This window comes from Nicotiana tomentosiformis, chromosome 7 (assembly GCF_000390325.3).
Source record: "Nicotiana tomentosiformis chromosome 7, ASM39032v3, whole genome shotgun sequence".
Lineage (NCBI taxonomy): Eukaryota > Viridiplantae > Streptophyta > Magnoliopsida > Solanales > Solanaceae > Nicotiana > Nicotiana tomentosiformis.
The window spans coordinates 103,931,961-103,938,367 of NC_090818.1; positions in this window are offsets into that span (position 1 = coordinate 103,931,961).

Below are 6,407 nucleotides of genomic sequence, written 5' to 3' on the forward strand. Positions count from 1 at the left end.
GGGGCCGGCTTTTGAGTTGACTTTTGAGTTTTGATTAATAACTTAGTATTTTCTTATGGAATTGATTCCTTTAGCCCGTATTGATTGTATCACATTATTTGTAGCTAGATTCGAGGCATTCAGAGGCCGTTTCGCAAGGCAAAGGTGTGTTGGAGTAGAGATTTGCTCAGATAGAGGTAAGTAACACTTCTAAACTTGGTCTTGAGGGTTGGAAACCCCAAATTATGTGTTATATGATTGGTGTTGAAGTGACCCACATGCCAAGTGACGGGCATGCAGCGTACACCGTGAGAACTGTGACTTGATCGATTCCATGGAGTTGTATAGCTGATTTATCTTGTTGATATCCGTGTTTTCATCATGTGATAGAGTAATTGAGCTGCCAATCATGTTTAGGCTATATGTTGGTACTGTTGGGACCCATAGTGGTCGTTTCTTGATATTGACTTATTAATTACATTGAAATTTCGTACTTAGTCATATTTATTCATTGCATATCATATCTCAGTCTCTGTTGCTATTTATTGATACATCATATCATCATTTTTGGACTAGTTTCACGACACTGTGAGCCCGAGAAAGAGAGACTGGAGAGATTGATGACTGAGTGAGGCCGAGGGCCTGATTGTGAGTGACAGTTATGGGATCGGGTTGCACGCCGCAATATATTTTATTGAATTATGCCTGGATCTGGCTTATTATAGCGCTTGTTCTGAAGGAGCCCCTCTAGAGTTTGTACACACCCCCTGTGAGGGCGGTTGATTTATATTGAGGGATGGATCTTCCTTGGGCATGGATCTTGCCCGAACCATTTATACCTGGGATGGATCTTCCCCATGGGCTGGATTGTCGCTATCCAGTACTGAGTGACTGACTATCAGTTGATGTATATATATCCGGGATGGATCTTCCCTGGGCTGGATTGGCCATATACAGTACTGAGTGATTGAGTATTCTGAGAGCGTGAGTACACGAGGCTTTCAGCGTGGTGCATCACATACAACATGTGCATTGGCATGTAGATGTAGAGAAGTTATATTCCTCATATCATTCAGAATTGACCTACCTTACTTGTATTGAGTTTAACTGTGGAACTTGAAAACATGTCTACATTTCTATACTGTTATTTCTATATTGAACTGTACATTCTAAGTTCGTCACTACTTTCAGTCCAAAGGTTAGATTTGTTATTTATTGAGTTAGTTGAACTCACACTACACCCTGCACCTCGTGTGCAGATCCAGGTGCTTCCGGTAACGGCGGTTGCTGAGTTATGGAGTCCTGATTTTTCGGAGTCTATCGAGGTAGGTGCTTGGCGTTCGCAAACCTTGATTCTTCCTCCTTATCTTTAATTTTATGTTTCAGTTTTATTTTTAGATGGGGTACTAGACTATATCCTCATGTTGATGCTCATGTACTCGGTGTCGCCCTGGTTTTGGGAGACATTTTGTATTGAGTTATTATTTCTTAATTTTCTTTTAAAAGGTTTTCCTTAAATTTAATTTCTTCTATATTTTTCAAAGCTTTAGAGTGTTGAAAATGGTTGAATAGTTGGCTTGCCTAGTTCTATGATATGCGCCATCATGACAGGTTGGTTTCTGGTCGTGACATATTGGTATCAGAGCCTAGGTTACATAGGTCACACGTGGCATGACCAGATTTAGTAGAGTCTTGCGGATCGGTACAGAGACGTTTGTACTTATCTTCGAGAGGCTATGGAACCCTTAGAAAACATCACATTCTTGTATTTTTGTCGTGCGGATTTGTTGATTCTGGTAACTAAAGTATTGTTATTCTATTGTCTCACAGATGGGGAGGACACGTGCTACCGAACAGGGTGGACAGCCACCAGTACCACCGGCTAGGGCCATTTGAGGCCGAGGTTGCGGTAGGGGTAGAGGTGCAACTCGTACATCATCTAGAGTGGCACTTGCAGATCCACCAGTCACTCCAGCTCAGGAGCAGGTACCAGATATAGTTGAGCCAGTGGGGCCAGCTCAGGCACCAGCTGCGCCCATTGTGATTCCAGGCCTTCAGGAGGCTTTGGCTCAGATGTTGACCATGTGCACCAGCCTTGCTCAGGCGGTCTCAGTTCCGGCTGCAGCAGCTACTTCTAAGGCTGGGGCAGGCACTCATACTCCCGCTGCCCGTACTCTAGAGCACATGATGTAGGGACTTCAGACACCAGGGGTACCACCAGCCCAGCCGGTTGCAGCTGCTCAGGCCCAGGTGGGTCCTGTTATGATTGATGATGAGCAAATGAGACTAGAGAGGTTTAAGAGGCTCCAGCCTCCATCTTTCAGTGGGGCAGAGTCAGAGGATGCCCAGGATTTCTTGGACAGGTGCCAACGGATTCTTCGAACGATGGTATTTTGGAGACCAGTGGGGTCTCGTTCACTACTTTTCAGTTTACTAGGGTTGCCTTTAGATGGTGTGAGGCTTACGAGAGGCGCAAACCGGTCGGTGCAGCACCACTTTCATGGCATGAGTTTTTCGTTCTCTTCTTGGAGAAGTTTGTGACACATTCTCGTAGAGAGGAGCTGCGTAGACAGTTTGAGCAGTTACGTTAGGAGGGCATGTCTGTGACCCAGTATGACGTGAGGTTTTCCGAGTTGGCTCGTCACGCAGTTTGGTTGGTTCCCACGGATAGGGAGAGGATTAGGAGGTTCATTGATGGCCTCACATATCAGTTATGGTTGCTTATGACTAGGGAGAGGGTATCTGGTGCTACTTTCGACGAGGTGGTCGATATTACTTGGTAGATAGAGATGGTGCGCAGTTAGGAGCGTAGAGAGAGGGAGGCCTAGAGGCCTCATAGTTTGGGTGGTTTCAGCGGTGTTCTTTCTTGGGGTCAGTTCTACCACAGTAGGGGACGTCCTTATAGGCACACCCAGACGGCTCGTCCAATTCACCGGGGTGCATCATCCAATCATGGTTCTTACATTGCTCGTCAGGGTCACTCATCTCTCAGTACCCTTCCAGCTCAAAGTTTGTCTCGTGCACCATCAGTTCAGGGTTCATCTGTACAGGGTCCTTCTGATAGTTATTCTAGTTCTCGGGGTCCTCCTCAGTACTCACTACCATTTGCAGGGAGCAGTTATTTTGAGTGTGGAGATTTGGGTCACATAAAGAGGCATTGTCCCTACCTTTTGGGAGGTCCAGCTCAGCAGATGAGTCAGACTACGACTTCAGCACCAGTTACTTCACCACCCACCCACCCAGCTCGGGGTAGGGCTCAGGCAGCTAGGGGTCGCCCTATAGGGGGAGGCCGATCAGGTGGCGGCCAGGCCCGATTCTATGCTCTTCCTGCTAGACCAGATGGCATTGCTTTAGACACAGTGATCACATGTATTGTCTCAGTATGCCACAGAGATACTTTTGTATTATTGACCCTGGTTCTACTTATTCGTATGTATAATTGTATTTTTCCCGTTATCTGGATATGCCTCGTGAGTCCTTAGTTTTGTCTGTTCATGTATCTACACCGGTGGGAAATACTATTATTGTGGACCGTGTATACTAGTCGTGGTAGTGACTATTGGGGGATTAGAGACTAGAATTGATCTCTTATTGCTTAGTATAGTTGATTTTGACGTGATCTTGGGTATGGATTGGTTGTCTCCATGTCATGCTATTTTGAATTGTCACGCTAAGACCATGACATTGGCGATGCTGGGGTTGCCAAGGATTGAGTGGAGAGGTTCTCTAGATTATGTTCTCAGCAGAGTGATTTCATATTTGAAGGCCCAACGGATGGTTGGAAAGGGATGTCTGTCTTATTTGGCCTTTATGAGAGATATTGGTGTTGATACCCCTACTATTGATTCTGTTCGAGATTTTCTGGATGTGTTTCCTACAGACCTGCCGGGAATGCAGCCCGACAGGGATATTGACTTTGGTATTGACTTGGTGCCGGGCACTCAACCCATTTCTATTCCTCTGTATCGTATGGCACCAGCTGAGTTGATGGAATTGAAAGAGCAGCTTCAGGAACTTCTTGATAAGGGGTTTATTATTCCTAGTGTGTCGCCTTGGGGTGCGTCAAATCTCTTTGTGAAAACGAAGGATGGTATTATGCACATGTGCATCGACTATAGGCAGTTGAACAAAGATACAATCAAGAACAAGTATCCTTTACCGCGCATTGATGATCTATTTGACCAACGTTAAGGAGCGAGAGTGTTCTCTAAGATTGATTTGAGGTATGTGTATCACAAGTTGAAGATTCAGGACTCGGATATTCTAAACACAGCATTCAGGATCCGTTACGGTCATTATGAGTTTCACGTGATGTCTTTTGGCGGACCAATGCCCCAGTAGCATTCATGCATCTGATGAACAATGTATTTCAGCCTTATCTCGACTCGTTTGTCATAGTATTAATTGATGATATCCTAATGTACTCTCGTAGCCAGGATGAGCATGCCCAACATTTGAGGATTGTGTTGGAGCGGTTGAGGGAGGACAAGCTTTATGCCAAGTTCTCCAAATGTGAGTTTTGGCTTAGTTCAGTGGCGTTCTTGGGGCACTTGGTGTCCAGTGAGGGGATTCAGGTGGATCCAAAGAAGATTGGGGCAGTTTAGAGTTGTCCTAGACCATCCTCAGCTACGGAGATTCATAGTTTTCTCGGCTTGGCTAGTTATTATCGTCGCTTCGTGGAAGGGTTCTCGTATATTGCATTGCCCTTGACCAAATTGACCCAAAAGGGTGCTCCTTTCAGGTGGTCAAATGAGTGTGAGGAGAGCTTTCAGAAGTTCAAGACTGCCTTGACCACGGCTCCAGTTATAGTTCTACCCTCAACTTCTGGCTCTTATACAGTGTATTGTGATGCTTATCAGATTGGTATTGGGTTTGTCTTCATGCAAGAGGGTAGAGTGATTGTTTATGCTTCGCTCCAATTGAAGCCCCATGAGAAGAACTATCATGTTCATGATTTGGAGTTGGCTGCCATTGTTCACGCTTTGAAGATTTGGAGGCACTATCTCTATAGTGTGTCTTGTGAGGTATTTACAGATCATCGGAGTCTCCAGCACTTGTTCAAACAAAAGGATCTAAATTTGAGGCAATGGAGATGGTTGGAGCTGCTAAAGGACTATGATATTACTATTCTGTATCATCCCGGAAAGGCCAATGTGATGGCAGATGCCTTGAGTAGGAAGGCAGTGAGTATGGGTTGTCTTGCATTCATTCCTGTTAGTGAAAGACTGCTTGCAATTGATGTTCAGGCCTTAGCCAACCAGTTCATGAGATTAGATGTTTCGGAGCCCAGTTAGGTTTTGGCTTGTGTGGTTTCTCGGTCTTCCTTATATGATCGCATCAGAGAGCGCCAGTACGATGATCCTCATTTGCTTGTCCTCAAGGACAAGTTTCAGCACGGTGATGCCAGAGATGTTACTATTGGGGATGATGGGGTGTTGAGGATGCAGGGCCGGATATATGTGCCCAATGAAGATGGGTTACGTGAGTTGATTCTTGAGGAGGTCCATAGTTTGTGGTATTCCATTCATCCGGGTGCCGCAAAGATGTACCAGGACTTGAGGCAGCACTACTGGTTGAGGAGAATGAAGAATAATATAATGGGGTTTGTAGCTCGGTGCCTTAACTGTCAGCAGGTAAAATATGAGCACCAGAGACGTGGTGGATTGCCTCAGAGGCTAGAGATTCCAGAGTGGAAATGGGAGCGGATCACTATGGATTTTGTAGTTGGGCTCCCATGGACTTCGAGGAAGTCTGATGCTATTAGGGTGATTGTGGATCAGCTGACCAAGTCCGCGCACTTCATTCCAGTGGGTACTACTTATTCTTCGGAGCAGTTGGCTGAGATTTACATTCGCGAGATTGTTCGCCTTCACGGTGTGCCAGTGTCCATCATTTCAGATCAGGGCACGCAGTTTACATCACAATTTTGGAGAGCCGTGTAGCAAGAGTTTGGCACTCAGGTTGAGTTGAGTACAACATTTCACCCTCAGATGGACGGATAGTCCGAGCGCACTATTCAGATATTAGAGTATATGCTACGCGCTTGTGTCATCGATTTTGGGGGTCCGTGGGATCAATTTCTGCCCCTCGCGGAGTTTGCCTACAACAATAGCTAATAATTGAGCATTCAGATGGCTCCGTATGAGGCTTTGTATGGGAGACGGTATCGATCTCCGGTGGCTTGGTGTGAGTCAGGTAAGGCTAGGCTATTGGGTACTGACTTGGTTCAGGATGCTTTGGATAAGGTTAAATTGATTCAGGATCAGTTTCGTACAGTGCAGTCTAGGCATAAGAGTTACTCCGATCGGAAGGTTCGTTATGTTGCTTACATGGTTGGGGAGATGGTACTGCTCAAGGTTTCACCCATGAAGGGTGTTATGAGGTTCGGGAAGAAGGGCAAGTTGAGCCCTTGGTATATTGGGTCGTTT